Source organism: Phyllobates terribilis, unplaced genomic scaffold, assembly GCF_046119375.1.
Source record: "Phyllobates terribilis strain yellow unplaced genomic scaffold, ASM4611937v1 Scaffold_9__5_contigs__length_417890890, whole genome shotgun sequence".
Classification (NCBI taxonomy): Eukaryota; Metazoa; Chordata; class Amphibia; order Anura; family Dendrobatidae; genus Phyllobates; species Phyllobates terribilis.
The window spans coordinates 131,659,720-131,677,171 of record NW_027362769.1 but is presented as its reverse complement, the minus strand read 5'-3'; the positions used below and the strand labels follow the sequence as shown (position 1 = coordinate 131,677,171).

The following is a 17,452-nucleotide window of genomic DNA, read 5'->3' as shown; positions in this document are numbered from 1 at the left end:
GGGAGGCATTTATGCGGGGGCATTTATGCATATAGCATTTATGCATACTTTATCGAAGTGCCATATTTTAGCAAAGTGCCCTGGCAGTTAGAAAATGGCATTGCTAATATTCATCTTTCTTCTCTTCTTACAGGTATATATTTTTCACTGCTTGTGTGATCTGTCCTGAAAACTGCATTATATCTCCATGCAATGCTCTGCAGCCTATCAATTTCTGGTATATATTTTTCACTGCTTGTGTGATCTGTCCTGAAAACTGCATTATATCTCCATGCAATGCTCTGCAGCCTATCAATTTCTGGTATATATTTTTCACTGCTTGCGTGATCTGTCCTGAAAACTGCATTATATCTCCATGCAATGCTCTGCAGCCTATCAATTTCTGGTATATATCTTTTCACTCCTCTAGCTTTTTTATTCCATGATACTTAAAGGTCATCACACTTACTTTAAGAGTTTATGATCCATGCCGAGTTTACTAGTCTGTTTTTTTTTTTTTTTTCCCTGCACTTTATGGTCTCCTGTTGTCTTTTAAGCTAGTGATTGATTGTTAATGAGTTAAATCTGTGCAGATCTAAGCAGATACGTCCCTATATATTGAGACTTAGTTAAGGGGAGGCATTTATGCGGGGGCATTTATGCATATAGCATTTATGCATACTTTATCGAAGTGCCATATTTTAGCAAAGTGCCCTGGCAGTTAGAAAATGGCAGTTGGACAGGGCAGGAGACAGGTAAGACATGCAAGACAAACCAACAAACTTGCTTCCAGGTCATCTTTTTGGCAAACAGTATTCACCATTTGTATCTGTGCCATTTATACTCTGGTTGCTACAATCATCCACATTCACCGTTCACCCACAAATGCGGCACACTTCATCCATATTAATCCCTCACTCCTCTCTTCTCCTATGTACAGTTGTCATGCTCTCTTCACAATGTTATACCACGCAGATCCATTCATTCCCACCATACAACGCAGGAAACGCTCTCACAAATCACTCAATCATCTGCTCACTCTCTGTATCTTCCTTCTATTAGTCGCAGGTGATATTTCTCCCAACCCAGGACCCTCCAGTAATAATAACACTAACTCTTTCCCTGTTACATTCAGAAACCCTGCTAATCTCATTAATATTCCCTGCATATCTTCTGTCTCATTCAACTGTGCCCTTTGGAATGCACGCTCAGCTTGTAATAAACTCTCTTACATCCATGACTTTTTCCTCTCTAATTCCCTCAACCTTCTGGCTCTCACTGAAACCTGGATCCAGCAGTCGGACACCACCGCCGCTGCAGCTCTCTCCTATGGTGGCCTACATTTCTCTCATACCCCGCGACCTGACAACAGATCAGGTGGAGGTGTTGGTCTGCTTCTTTCAACAAAATGTACTTTTCAGGTTATCCCCCCTGTACCCTCCCTTATCTTCCCGTCCTTTGAGGCCCACACAGTCAGACTCTACCGGCCCTTCTCCCTGCGAGTGGCGGTTGTCTATCGCCCCCCAGGTCCCCCCCGTCAATTCCTGGATCACTTTGCTGCCTGGCTTACAAATTTTCTATCCTGCGACATCCCCACGATAATCATGGGAGACTTTAACATCCCAATTGGCGATCCTCTTTCCCCATCTGCCACGCATCTTTTATCATTAACCTCCTCCTTCGGCCTTTCACAGCTTGCTAATTCTCCTACACATGAGGACGGGAACACATTGGACCTGATCTTCTCCCGGCTTTGCTCAGTACATGACTTTACTAACTCTCCCCTTCCACTCTCTGACCATAATCTTCTTTCATTCTCTGTCAAGAACTGTGACTCTACTCAAGACACTCCCACCGTCCACACTTATAGAAATTTACGCGCCATTAACACCCAGAAATTTATAAAAAGGTTGCAATCATCATTGGCCCCAATCTCCTCCCTCTCATGTCCCGAATCTGCATTGAAGCATTATAACAAAATAATGCTATGCGCCCTGGATGAAGCCGCACCTCCTACACAAAGAACAATTCGGCATAGACGGCGACAACCCTGGCACACGCCTCAAACACGTCTTCTCCAGAGGTACTCCAGGTGCGCTGAACGGCTGTGGAGAAAATCAAATCTGCCCGAAGATTTCCTCCACTATAAATTTATGCTGAAAACATATAACTCTGCCCTTCACCTCTCCAAACAAACCTACTTTAACAACCTCATCATCTCACTTTCCAATAATCCTAAACGACTCTTTGACACGTTTCATTCTCTCCTCAATCAAACAGCACAGGCCCCGACCACCGACCTCAGCGCTGACGATCTGGCTAACTATTTCAAAGAAAAAATTGACCATATCCGACAGGAAATTTTCTCCCAATCCCCAAATGTTATGCATGCTCCCCCCCGCCACATTGTATCTTGCTCATTTTCTGACTTCGAACCAGTCACGGAAGATGAAGTGATCAGGCTCCTTGCATCTTCTCGCCCTACCACCTGCACCAGCGACCCTATTCCCTCACATCTCCTTCAGTCCCTTGCTCCAGCTGTCACCTCTCACCTAACTAAAATTTTCAACCTTTCCCTCTCATCTGGTATCTTTCCCTCTTCTTTTAAACACGCCAGCATACAACCATTACTTAAAAAACCATCCCTCGACCAGAACTGCACGGCCAACTACAGACCTGTTTCCAATCTTCCCTTTATCTCTAAACTCCTGGAACGCCTGGTCCACTCCCGTCTAATCCGCTATCTCTCAGACAACTCTCTTCTTGACCCTTTACAATCTGGTTTCCGCTCTTTACATTCTACTGAAACTGCCCTCACTAAAGTCTCTAATGATCTACTAACAGCTAAATCTAATGGTCACTACTCCCTGCTGATTCTCCTGGATCTCTCTGCAGCATTTGACACTGTGGATCACCAGCTCCTCCTCACTATGCTCCGCACTATTGGCCTCAAGGACACGGTTCTCTCCTGGTTCTCCTCTTATCTCTCGGACCGCTCCTTCTCTGTGTCTTTTGCCGGCTCCTCCTCCTCCCTACTTCCTCTTACTGTCGGGGTTCCTCAAGGATCAGTCCTAGGCCCCCTTCTTTTCTCCTTATACACCGCTCCTATTGGACAAACAATCAGTAGATTCGGTTTTCAGTATCATCTCTATGCTGATGACACCCAATTATACACCTCTGCTCCGGACATCACCCCTGCATTACTACAAAAGACCAGTGATTGTCTTTCTGCTGTGTCTAACATTATGTCCTCCCTCTACCTAAAACTGAATCTGTCAAAAACTGAACTACTCGTCTTTCCTCCCTCCATTAATCTACCTGTGCCCGATATTGCCATCTCCGTTTGTGGCTCAACCATTACTCCCCAGCTACAAGCCCGCTGTCTTGGGGTCATTTTTGATTCAGATCTTTCCTTCACTCCTCACATCAAATCACTCGCTCGTTCATGTCATCTACACCTCAAAAACATCTCAAGAATCAGGACTTTTCTCACCTTTGACTCGGCAAAAACTCTTACTGTCGCTCTTATTCATTCTCGTCTTGACTATTGCAACTCTCTACTTATCGGGCTCCCTCTTACTAAACTCTCCCCTCTCCAATCCGTCCTGAACGCAGCAGCCAGGATCATATTCCTCGCCAACCGCTACTCAGATGCCTCTTCCCTGTGCCAGTCATTGCATTGGTTGCCCATCCAATATAGAGTTCGTTTTAAACTTATCACGCTTACCCACAAAGCGCTCCATGCTTCAGTACCCCCCTACATCTCCTCCCTTGTCTCAGTCTACCACCCTACACGTGCCCTCCGTTCTGCAAATGACTTGAAACTAAAATCCTCCATAATCCGAACTTCCCACTCCCGTCTCCAAGATTTCTCGCGTGCTGCGCCAATTCTCTGGAATACACTACCCAGGACAGTTCGATTAATTCCCAATACCCACAGTTTCAAGCGAACCCTAAAAACACATTTCTTTAGACTGGCGTATCACCTAAACACACTCTGTCCATCCCAGCTTTCCCCCATATTAAAATCTTCTTCAACTTCGGGTTCAAACCAACCATGCACATAAAAGCCTCTGTCAGGACTGCACACATACTGGCTGGCGACCAGTCCATGTATTATTATTTATCCTATTCAGTATATCAAGGCTGCATTATACAATATATGTACTTTTTACCTTTTGTGTCTCCCCCACTTCCTCATAGACTGTAAGCTCGCGAGCAGGGCCCTCACTCCGTTCGATATGAGATATGCTTATTCTGTATTGTCTGTATAAGTCCCCCCTAAAATTTGTAAAGTGCTGCGGAATATGTTGGCGCTATAAAAATAAACTATTATTATTATTATTATTATTATTATTATTATTATTATTATTATTATAGTATATACATAGTACACAGTATATACATAGTACATAGTACACAGTATATACATAGTATATACATAGTATACAGCATATGCATAGTACACAGTATATACATAGTATATACATAGTATACAGCATATGCATAGTACACAGTATATACATAGTATATACATAGTATACAGCATATGCATAGTACACAGTATATACATAGTATATACATAGTATACAGCATATGCATAGTACACAGTATATACATAGTACACAGTATATGCATAGTATACAGCATGTGCATAGTACATAGTATACAGTATATGCATAGTACACAGTATATACATAGTACACAGTATATACATAGTACACAGTATATACATAGTATATACATAGTATACAGCATATGCATAGTACACAGTATATACATAGTACACAGTATATACATAGTACACAGTATATGCATAGTATACAGCATGTGCATAGTACATAGTATACAGTATATGCATAGTACATAGTATACAGTATGTGCATAGTACATAGTATACAGTATGTGCATAGTACATAGTATACAGTATGTGCATAGTATACAGTATGTGCATAGTACATAGTATACAGTATATGCATAGTACATAGTATACAGTATGTGCATAGTACATAGTATACAGTATGTGCATAGTACATAGTATACAGTATGTGCATAGTATACAGCATGTGCATAGTACATAGTATACAGCATGTGCATAGTACATAGTATACAGCATGTGCATAGTACATAGTATACAGTATATGCATAGTACATAGTATACAGTATATGCATAGTACATAGTACACAGTATATACACAGTACACAGACATATACATAGCGTACAGTATATACATAGTGTACAGTATATATCGCCTCCACTGCAGCCCCATGTATACCGCCCCTAGCGGTCACACCGCACTGACAGCTACATCAGGGCTCGGCGACCTGTGGCTTTCTACTTCTGGTGTAAGACTACGACTCTCTTGACTCCGCTAGGAGTTGTAGTCCGCACGCTGTGCCGTGTATAGACGGCTCCTGCCACCGATCATCCCTCGTACATGAAGTCACAAAGTTTGTAGGAAGTTGTTGTACTCACAGTGATGGACGGCGGCGGCTCTGCTCCTGGACCGCTGTGTGCCGGCCGCACGGACCCTGCTGGGGGAGGCAGGTGACAAGGGAGGATCCGGGCGGAGGAAGGAGCTGGAGGTGGCGGCAGCGGTGACAGCCCCGGAGCGGAGGAGGCTGCGGATGGCGCTTCCGCTTTGCTGGACCCAGGTGAGAGGCGGCTGCAACGTAACCAAGAAGTCGACAGTGCGCAGGCGCCAGACTCACCTGCCCAACGCCCTTACCTGTAATACAGGTGAGCGACCAGGAGGCGGAGGGAGGGAGGAAGGAAGGAAAGAGGGAAGGAAGGAAGGACTGTCATCTGTCACCTATTATCTATGACTATATCTATCTAATCTCTTATCTATCTACAGCATGAATGATGATTTGTTACTTTTCAATTGCAAGTTAATGCTACTCTTTCTATTTAGGGTCTGATACAGCTACAGGCTGATCCTAAGCCATTTACCTTATATATATCCATCTAATATCTCATATCTCTCTCCAAAATCTAGTCTGTCTGTCATTATGTGTATAAGTGAATTTTTAATTTACTTAGTCTTTTGTGCCTTGTTGGTGAGTGAAAGTTATGATAACTTAATAGGTTCATATCTATCCATCCATCCATCCCAATTCAAATTTCTAGAAGCTTTATTGGCAGGACCAAACACATTCGTTTTGTCAAAGCAAGTGTACAATAGGGATAGGGACTGTGGGGACGATGGATGAGGCACATCCAGGGTGGGGGCTCTGGAACTCCATGGCATATCACGGTTCTCTTTCTCGCAGTCTAAGGCATGCGCTCACATGCCGCGCCGCTCTCTCACCTGTGCTTACATGCCGCGCCACTCTCTCCCCCTGGCTCACATGCCGCGCCGCTCTCTCACCTGCGCTTACATGCCGCGCCACTCTCTCCCCCTGGCTCACATGCCGCGCCGCTCTCTCCCCCTGGCTCAAATGCCGTGCCGCTCTCTCTCCCCCTGGCTCACATGCAACACTGCTCTCTCCCACTGGCTCACATGCCACGCTGCTCTCTCCCCCTGGCTCAAATGCCGTGCCGCTCTCTCTCCCCCTGGCTCACATGCAACGCTGCTCTCTCCCCCTGGCTCACATGCCACGCTGCTCTCTCCCCCTGGCTCACATGCCACGCTGCTCTCTCCCCCTGGCTCACATGCCACTCTGCTCTCTCCCCCTGGCTCACATGCCACTATCTCCCCCACTCTCACATGCCGCACCGCTCTCTTTCTGGCCCACATACCGCATCACTCTCTTCCCCGCACTCACATGCCACGCTGCTCTCTCCCCGGCACTCACATGCTACTATCTCCCCCGCTCTCACATGGCGTAGCGCTCTCTCTTCCTGACTCACATGCCGCGCAGCTCTCTCCCCTGGCTCACATACCGTGCCGCTCTCTCCCCCGCACTCACATGCCGTGCCGCTCTCTCCCCCGCGCTCACATGCCACGCCGCTCTCTCCCCCGCACTCACATACTGTGCCGCTCTCTCACCCTCGCTCGCATGCTGCCCTGCTCTCTCTCCCACACTCGAATACTGCGCCGCTATCTCCCTCGCGCTCGCATACTGCACCGCTCTCTCCTCCGCGCTCGGTTAGGTGATAAATACCTGTAGATGCAGTCGTCAACCTGGTAATAAACTTCGTTAAAGGCACCAACATTATTAACAAGGATATTATAGAATGTAATTAGTGATGGACGAGCACTAAAATGCTCGGGTGTTCGATGCTCGGGTCGAGCACATTGGAATACTCGGGAGCTCGACCCAAGCAACGAGCCCAATGTAAGTCTATGGGAAACTTGAGCATTTTTCAGGCGGCTCCCCCCGGCGGTCTGCAGAGAGCCTAAAAATTGCTCAAATCGATGGGAATGTGACGCCTCGCTCTCCCGCTCGCTAGCCCTACCCTGAGAGATGGGGTTACTCGGAACCGGGCCTCCTGGTGGAGGGTGGATGCAGTCGTGGCCTAGGCCCGGCCCATGCCCAGGGTCGTCACAGTCAAAATAAGGGGCTAGGAGGGACGGTGGTAATCGAGTGGATATAATGACTACGCCTCCTGTGGTTTCTGGTGATCCTCCACCAGCGCTGCGGCAGTCCTCTGAGGCGGGATGTCGTGGCAGCAGAAGATGGTACTACTCCCCACAGGCGGAGCAGGTCCTCAGGGCAGAGAAGAGGGAATCAGGGGAGTAGTAGTGGGTGGTGTGGTGAGGTGTAGTGCCGCGTTGAAATAAGGGACCGGAGGCAATGGATGCAGTCTTCCAAACTTTACTCACGTTGTTAGGTGTCAGCTGCAAGGCTTCTCCTCGCTCCTCACGGCGCGCTGCAGCCACCAGGAAGAGGTTCAGCACACTCCGGGTAGTTCGGGTGCATCAATCAGGACCCCCGCACCAGAGTGTTCCTAGAATTTCCCACTAGGTCCTCTCCTGTCCGTATGTGGTGCGTGTTACAAGGCTGGGTCTCCCTCTGGCTATACACAGAACAAGGGTACGGGTGGCGACTCCACTCCGTCCGTTACCCGGTGGGATCCTCTAAGCCGCCAGGCTTTTCTGACTGAGACGTGAAGTAGCAAAGCCAGATATCTGGGGGCTGGTACCCCTCTTGCAGCAGGAGTCCCTCTGACTTGGCCAGAATGAGGGTAGCAGGTGGCGTACGCCGCTGCGTCCGCATCCCCTGGGATCCTTTTGCCTGTGGAGCCTATCTCCTCCGCTCCCCTCCAGGCCTTCTTAGGTAGGGACCTTGACCGGGTAGAGACAGCGGTTAACTCTAGAACGCTCCTCGTCTCAAGGCCAGAGAACGAGGACCGTGTATCCTCAACAGGCTGCAGGTTCTTAGCAGAAAGCCACATTCAGCGATGAAGACCACAATCAAAAGACCTTGAACCTAAGATGGTCGTTATTTAAATATGAATTAGTAAGTGTAACCTAAAGGTGCATCCTCCACCCTCACCCACTACATGGTTCCCCCTATCTTTGGTTCCCCCCATCTCCTCTATCCCGGCTGGGGCAGCACTATGGTGCCTTAAAGCCCCCCTCAGGACAGGAGTGGTGTAGTGTTGAATGGATGGCTGAGTCCCGGGAGATGCTCCATCCTTACCTCGGAGAGGAGATACCACACCTCGATCTGAGGTGCAGTACCCCTGTGGCGACTGAACCCTCAGGGGCGCCACAGGAACAGTGCTCAAATGACATGGGAACAGCATGGGGAAGACCTCTGGAAGCATTTCTGACTCCCAGGTCACTGCTGTGAACAACGTTGTCAGAGTATTATGACACTTTTCCGGACTCACAATAAAACATACAAAAATGAAACCAAAATGGATTTCCTGGGAAATATGTTAAGGAACTTCCTTTCCAGGGTAATGACTTGTATATAAGGCAAAATAAATAACCAAAACCCAAAATAATCCTCCACACCTTGGGCTATGTTCACACGTAGCATTTTTGATGCGTTTTTGCACTTTTGCATTGCTTTCAACCGTGACAAATGCATTCACCCAGAAATGTCATTTTAACATTTTACAACCTTATCTGGCCATGTGGTGTGTCAGACATGATCAGACACATCCTATTTCATTTATGAAGGAGGGACTCTGAAAGTCACAAAACCTATTTTTATAGGGCCATAAGGCGGCCTTTACTATTCTTAAAGGGCCAGCAGTCGGCCCTCGCTATTCTTAGCGAGCCATCAGCCTGCTATGCTTTGTTGTTCCCATTACTAAAGAGTGGGTCTCCTATACTGTTATTGCATATGCAGTGAGTGGCAGGTCTGCCCAAAATTTGGACCCCTCTCAATACCCCTTTGAAAATTTGGACGCACCCCAATACCCCTTTGAAGAGACTTAGAGGAGGGCCTCCGGAAAACAATGTTCCCATTATTAGGAAGTGGGTCTCGCATACTGTTTGCCTATGCAGTGAATGCAAGAGCTGCCAAAAATTTGGACCTACTCCAATGCCCCTTGGAAGAGACGTAGAGGAGGGCCTCCTGAAAAAAAATGTTCCCATTATTAGGAAGTGGGTCTCCCATTGTGTTTGCCTATGCAGTGAATGCAAGGGTTGCCAAAAATTTGTAGGCACTCCAATGCCCCTTGGAAGAGACATAGAGAGCCTCCTGAAAACAATGTTCCCATTATTAGGAAGTGGGTCTCCCATAGTGTTGGCCTATGCAGTGAATGCAAGGGCTGCCAAAAATTGTGAGGCACTCCAATGCCCCTTGGAAGAGACATAGAGAGCCTCCTGAAAACAATGTTCCTATTATTAGAAAGTGGGTCTCCCATAGTGTTGGCCTATGTAGTGAATGCAAGGGCTGCCAAAAATTTGGAGGCACTCCAATGCCCCTTGGAAGAGACGTAGAGAGCCTCATGAAAAAATGATCCCATTATTAGGAAGTGGGTCTCCCATAGTGTTGGCCTATGCAGTGAATGCAAGGGCTGCCAAAAATTGGGAGGCACTCCAATGCACCTTGGAAAAGACGTGGATAAAAAAAATGTTCCCATTAGAAAGGAGTGGGTCTCCTATACTTGTAATGCCCATGCACTAAGTGTATGGGCTGACAAACGTTTACCCCTGGTGGGTATACATGAACATACTGTATAAAAAAAAATTTTACGGGCATCATAAACACCCTTTAAAAAAAATATGTGGGTGTTGCCTCACAGACCACGGTCACTCTGGTGGTGGAGGATGAGGAGAAGGAGGAGGACAGGAGCAAATAGCCAAAATCAGGAAGCATGTACCCATGTGTGGGTGTGAAGAGGTGCATGGGAACACACCACCCAAAAAAAGACACTGGATTTGAGTTTATGTTACGCTGCTATCATTCGGTGGTGTTGAGAAGTCTGGCCCAATCCAGCCCTTGTTTATTTTTATAAGAGTCGGCCTGTCAGCATTTTCAGTTGATAGGCGGATGCGCTTATCAGTTATAATTCCACCAGCGGCACTAAAAACCCGCTCTGATAAAACGCTAGCGGCAGGGCAGGCGAGGACCTCCAAGGTGTAGAGAGCCAGTTCATTCCACATGTCTAGCTTGGATACCCAATAATTATAAGGCACAGAAGAATCACGGAGAACGTTGGTATGGTCGGCAAGGTACTCCCTCAGCATCTTCCCAAACTTTGCACGCCTTGTGAGAGTACCCCGCGCCTCAGGGCCTGTGCGATGGGAGGGGCTGAGAAAACTCTCCCAGAACTTTGACAGTGTTCCCCTGCCTCTGCTGGATTGGAGTTGTGTCTCTCTCGGCTGTACTCCTTGGTTGTCCAATGAACTGTGACCTCTGCTGCCAGCGTTTTCAGATGGGAATTTTTTAATAGTTCCGCAGCAAGGGCCTTCTGGTACTGCCCCATTTTTGTAGACCTGTCCGCCTCAGAAATAAGAGATATAAAGTTCTCCTTGTAGCGTGGGCCTAGAAGTGTCACCAACCAGTAATGACTGTCACCCAACATTTTGCGAACGCAAGGGTCACCGGAAAGGCAGCGTAACATAAACTCAGCCATGCGTGCCAGACTTCTAACAGGCAAGACTTCCGTGTCCTCACCAAGAGGATGACTGACCATGCTCTCCTCCTCCTCCTCCTTTCTGTCCTCTGGCTATCTACGCTGAACAGATGGTATGACAGTTGTGCAGGTAGTACCGTCTATAGCGCATGAAACTAGCTCCTGTTCTTCCTCCTCCTCCTCTTCCTCATTGTCACCCAATCCACTTTGGGATGAGATGAGGCTGGGCTGTGTGTACTCACCCTGTATGGTTCCTTGCACCATCTCATTGTGCTCCACCTGCAATGCATCCTCTTTGATTGTGAGCAGAGAGCATTTCAGAAGACAGAGAAGCGGGATGGTGATGCTAATTATGGCGTCATCGCCGCTCACCATCTTGGTGGAGTCCTCAAAGTTTTGGAGGATGGTACAGATGTCTGACATCCATGTCCACTCCTAAGGTCTTATGTGTGGAGTCTGAACTGAATACCAACGGCCTTGTTGATGCTGGTAGTCAACATCTGCCCTCTTCTGCTCACAAATCCTTCCCAACATCTGCAGTGTAGAGTTCCAACGTGTGGGGACATCACACACCAGTCGGTGAGCCAGAAGCTGCAAATAATGCTGAAGCACGGCAAGGGCGGCGGAAGCTGTAGCTGACTTACTAAAATGGGCACACAGGCTGCGTACTTTGACAAGCAGATCCGGCATCTCCGGGTAGCTTTTGAGAAACCGCTGAACCACGAGGTTAAGCACATGGGCCAGGCATGGCACATGTGTGAGCTTGCCTCGCCTCAGAGCCGCCACCAGGTTTCCGGCCATTGTCACACACGACCATGCCTGTTTGTAGGTTCAGCGGTGTCAGCCATCGATCTGCCTGCTCTTTCAGGGCTGTCCACAACTCTTCAGCATTGTGCGGTTTGTCACCTAAGCATATTAGCTTCAGCACAGCCTGTTGCCGCTTGGCCGAGGCAGTGCTTCCAGCTTGTGACTGATGTGGTCATTTCAGAGATGGAGGCTGAAGAGGAGGAGGAGGCTGAGGTGGATGAGGTGCAGGAGCTGTAGACTGTGGGGGCAACCCTGACTGACCTAGGGCCCGCAATCCTCAGCGTCGGGAGGATGTGTTCCATCCCAGCGAGATGTACCTGCCCACAAGCACTTGTCCACGTGTCCGTGGTTAGGTGGACTTTCCCTGTAACTGCATTGTTGAGGGCACGGCTAATGTTGTGGGACACGTGCTTGTGTAATGCGGGGATGGCACATCAGGAGAAATAGTCATGGCTGGGGGTTGAGTACCGAGGGATGGCCACCACCATCAGGGTGTGGAAAGCTTCTGTCTCCACGAGCCTAAAAGGCAACATTTTGAGCGCAAGCAGTAGTGAAATGTGGGGATTTAGTAGTGTGGCCTGTGGGGCGTTGGCTGCGTATTTGCGCTTGCGTTCCAAGGACTGGGGTATGGACAACTGAACGCTGCGCTGGGACAAGGATGTGCTTGCTGACGGTGCTAGTTGAGAGTGTGCAATGACAGGTGCAGGGCAGGAGGCATCTTCGCATGCACTATAGACAGGGGATTGGCTTCCACGCACAACAGCAGAAGATGTAGTGGTGTCACCCGCAGACACTGTTCCTGGACCCTGGGGTTCAGCCCACAAATTCGGGTGCTTTGTTGCCATGTGCCTGATCATGCTGGTGGTGTTCAGGCTGGTAGTTTTGCTACCCCTGCTGATGCTGGCCTGGCAGGTGGTGCAAATGGCCTTTTTGGGGTTATCGGCAGAGTCTTTAAAAAACAACCAGACTCGGGAAGACCTAACAGTTGTACTGGCAATGTCCGTTGTGTTGGTGTTACGGGGAACAATTGCCCGCCTTCTGTCTGCGGCCACCACACTGCTTCTTCCTGCCTGTTGGGGTGCTCTGCCTCCCCCTGTGTGCTGCTGTCCTCACTCTGCATGTCCTCCTGCCAGGCTGGGTCAGTTACTATATCATCCACCATCTCGTCTTCCACTTCCGCACTCTGGTCCTCCTCCTGACTTTTTGGCAATTGTGTCTCATCATAGTCCACCGCTTGTGACACTTTCCCACCGTCACCTTCGTGTGATCGTGGCTGCTCAAATATTTGGGCATCGCTACATGCAATCTCCTCTTGCCCAGCTTCAAGTGGGCTGGGCGAGAGGCCTGAATCTATAAATGGAAAAGTGAACAGTTCTTCGGAGTGTCCAAGTGTGGGATCAGTTGTGTCTGGGCACTCGGCATGGTGGGAGGAAGAAGGATCAGGGTGAGGAATTTGTGGTCCAGACTCACGGCTACTGAGACTTGACCGTGTGGAAGACAGGGTGGTGGTGGTGGTGCTGGTGGCTAAGTGACTGGAAGTATTATCTGCTATCCAACCAATAACCTTTTGACACTGCTCTGGGTTCAATAGTGGTGTGCTGCGGTCCCCTATTAATTGGGACAGGAAGATCGAGCGAGAAGATATGGGTGTTTGTTGTGGCACAATTTAAGCTTGCCCACGGCCTCGGCCTCTGCATGCACCATCACCATCACGTCCAGTTCCCTGTCCCTTGCGACGTGTCTTGTCCCTTTTATATGGAGGACTATGTCTTCCACGCTCCCTACAAATGGCTGAATTTGGAGCGAACTTATATGTGATCGTTGTGACGGACAAACCACAGTTTTAAATAGCTGGACTGTAGGTAACTATTTTTAACAGCAAACCGGTGTCAATAACTTCACTGACACACTGAAACAAAATTTAAATGGAGGCCAGAAATGGCAGTATTTTCTGAAAACGTATATGTGATCCTTGTGACGGAGAAAACACAGTTTTAACTAGCTGGATTTTTAGCGCTGTAATATGGAAAGGACCTGGCTGTATTCTGCAGTGCCAACAAGCTAGTGGCACAGAAAAACTGTGTTCTCTGGATTGCTTTTTAAGCAAATAATCAGTATTAAGATAAAAAAAAAATATTCCTGGCCCCTGATACCTGGGGCTATTTCTCCAAATATCTGTAAAAGCAGCAGCAGACAGAACTGAAATGGAGCATCTTGTGCTATGTGCACTGCAGTCTTCTATATACTCTTCCTGCCTATATACACTGCCTGCCTGATATCTCTGCAGCTGGATTAGGCCTTAGAAGGACTGTTTGTTGAGATGGATATGTGTCTCTAATATAGTCTGGTATACCTACACTAACTAGAAACAAGCAAATCTCTCCCTAGCTCAGCGGCAGCTCTCCCTACACTGCCTGATTCCGGAGTGACTGTGACGAGCATGACAGTACCAGGTGTGATATAGCCCTGATGACGCTGAGCGGCCAGCCAATCACTGTAATGCCACAACCACCATGGCTGCGGCATTACAGTGAGTGGCAGGCAATCCCTGCATGTTCATTGGCTCTGTAAAGAGTGCCAAACATGCAGGGAGGAGACCTGAGCTCCAGCCGAGCAACCTTGGCGAGCACCGAGCAGTTGCGAGCATGCTCGCTCATCACTAGATGTAATATATAGACCAACGATATACAAAGAATGGTCTAACGGTCAGGAGCCGGTGTTTAATGGCGAGCTCGCTTTCCAATATTTCATGCATTGTACATGTGAAGTCATGAGCCCACGATAACAAAAAATATGTCCCAAATGTCGTGATTGTAAAATATACAGCACTGTATATTATCGGGGTAACGTATTGCATGTGAATCCATACCATGATCTCCCACAAGATCAGATTGCAATACACCACATGCGAACGACACTCCTGCTCCTGTAATACAAGATTTCTAATGCTGCTGCCACTTTCTCCGTCCGTAATGAGGCACAAATAACCGGACTGTACTTTCTCCAAATAGGGTCTGAGGCTTTTCCCTGTCATTGTCTGGAAACTGTGATGTCATCTGGACGCCGTCCAGTACCATACTGATTTCAGCAACTTCACTGGTAACCACAAGTAACACTTCTTATTACAAGCCGGTGACTGATGCCGCTGATCAGATCGGGGATTTGGAAAAAACGTAGCAAAAATTAACCATTACTTGTCCTATGTTTTTTTTCTAATATTTACAAATATAGGAATGATCTTTATGTTTTTAAACATTCATGTAGATGAAAGATAAAATGTAACCAAACTATGGAACTACAAATATGTAATTTTAATATTTATTTTTTCTTGTCACATACAATAAATAAAGAATAAATATTAAAAACAAAGAAAAAGATAAACAATGGTGCACCAGGATCTCCTAGCATCTTCATCCCAGTGGGTTACAGCAGTCAGACCCCACTGATCAGACATTCATAATTAGAGATGAGCGAACCCCAACGGTAAAGTTCGAGATGCGTACCTGTCCAGTGCCGAAATCTGAACACGGACTTCTCCCGGAAGTTCATTTTAGTGTTTGGAGTTCTGGAAGGAGAGAGAGACCCCTTAGCCCTTGCTATGACCACAGCCCTTTTACAGCACCTAAGTTCGGGTCTCCATTGACTTCTATGGGGTTCGAGTTCGGTATCAAGTTCCTATAGAGTTCTGGTACCTGAACCAAACTTTGGACAAAAGTTCAGTTGAACCTAAACATCCACAGGTCCGCTCATCCCGATTCATGATAGATCACGCAAAAATCATTATTGATCTTTCTGATATTAAGATAAAATAAAATAAAAACAATACGTCAGAAAAGTTTCTCCGGGGACAAGCCCCTTGATATGTGGCTGGAACCTTAGATCCTCCCTGCTTTGTGCACATTCTATATTTTTTATTCATATTTCTCTGTAATTTTAGATATCAGTGGGATCATCTCCTGATCGGAGGGAGACGGACGGAGAGCGCTGACTCATAACAGACAGCAAAGCCGATCAATGTGACGACTCGAAAGAATGAGTCACCTCCACCCAGTTCTGCATGAAACGCAGCAAAAACCTCAAGCAAATAGCAGCCGGCATAATTATAATCTCTTCTGTTCGGTACCTCTTACTCATGTTTCCCGGCTGCTGTGTGGTCGTCACTGTATTCACACAAAGAAAGTGTCTCAATAAACAAAAAAGAACTCCATAAAGAACCACAAAGTTCTGGCTGCGTACAATAGAAGCACAATGGCACATAGGAGGCGGTACACGTCTTTATTTTTACTTTTATAGTGCCATTCATTTCCACAGCACTTTACAGACATTATCATCTGACTAATGCTACAGCGACGAGCTAACATCTATTATTGGAGACATAAGCGTGACAGGGTGGAGGAGGCTTTATTACATAATTGTGTGCACAATTATTAGGCAATTAGTATTTTTGATGATTAATTTTATTATTGAACAACTACAGTGCTGTCAGTCTAAAAGGTTAAAAAACCTGAATATTTAAGGAAGTAAAAGTGAAGTTTTGTCTTTCTTTGATCTCATGAAAACGACTGTATAGATCCGAGTGTGATCCAAAAAAAAACATCAGATCGCACTGGGATCAATATTTTGCTATGGGGCTGAGCACATGTCCTTTTTTGGGGGGGGGGTAGAGAAAAAAAATCGCAGTATGCTCGAGTTTGATCTGATATTCTGATCGCTCTCGGCCATGCAAGTCAATGCATCCATGGAAACCATAGGACTGCACTTGGATGACATCCGAGTGCAGTCCGATTTCCACAGACTGAAAGAATGGAGAAGATAAAGGCATTTTTTTCTCGAAACACACTATGATCACACTCTAATCAAACTCTGATCAGAGTGTGATTTGCATAACCGTGCCGATTCTCTCGGATGAGAAAATATATGCTCGGTTGACCGTAGCCTTAGGGTTAGAGATGAGCAAACCCGAACTGTAAAGTTTGGGGTTCACACCGGACATCTAGTGTCTGGTGTTAAACTCCGAACATGGACTTTTCCTAGGAGAGAAAGAGATTTTCCAGCTTCAAAGTTTGGGTTCCCATTGATTTCTATGGGGTCCAGATTCACGTTCCGGGACAGTTTTGGTACCTGAGCCAAAGTTGACCCCAACAAACCCAAACTTCCACATGTCCGTTCATCCCTCATGCAGAATTATAATACAGCTAAATTGAAAATGTAAATTTCCTCATCTGAATTATTTATTTTCATCTGTTAAAGTGAGAATAATATCCAAACAACTCAAGATGTACAAAAATACAGTTCTGACATTTAAGAAAAATGATTACTACATTTCTTGGATGTATTACAAAGTTTCTTGGAATCGCCTGAACTATTAATTTATGCAAAGTTTGTTTGAAAGTGCAGTTCCCATTTAACATTTTTGCACCCTATGATATACCATTACATCATGAAGAAGGCTCATCTCATACCCGGAGGATGCTGGCTGTCTTAGCACCCACCATTGTCAGCAGCAACCCGAGTTAGCACTGATCGCTGCTGTTTGAACAGTTAAATGTTGCACAGTGGCATTTAAGTTGCGTGATCCCTATGGGGTTTAAACCCTTAACGACTGCTTTAACGTATTTTCACGACGGCAGTTAAGGGTACTTATTCCCCAGCGCCGTGAAAGTGCAACGCTGAGGAATAAGG

General features: G+C 46.8%; 1 protein-coding gene and 1 long non-coding RNA gene across 2 annotated transcripts in view; one reads left to right on the top strand and one right to left on the bottom strand.

Moving 5' to 3' along the window:
- The window catches only part of LOC141161750 (polypeptide N-acetylgalactosaminyltransferase 3-like), an 89,615-nt gene extending 83,932 nt beyond the window's left edge, over window positions 1-5,683 (bottom strand). Inside the window, exon 1 of the mRNA XM_073647020.1 lies at window positions 5,456-5,683. The gene's annotated coding sequence lies outside the window, so the exon portion shown is untranslated. The remainder of the gene's footprint in view (window positions 1-5,455) is intronic.
- On the top strand, window positions 5,258-17,081 carry LOC141161751 (uncharacterized). The gene is made up of 2 exons (XR_012250679.1): window positions 5,258-5,719; window positions 15,708-17,081. It is a non-coding gene; the product is annotated as an uncharacterized lncRNA (long non-coding RNA).
- Window positions 17,082-17,452: the final 371 nt, after the last annotated feature.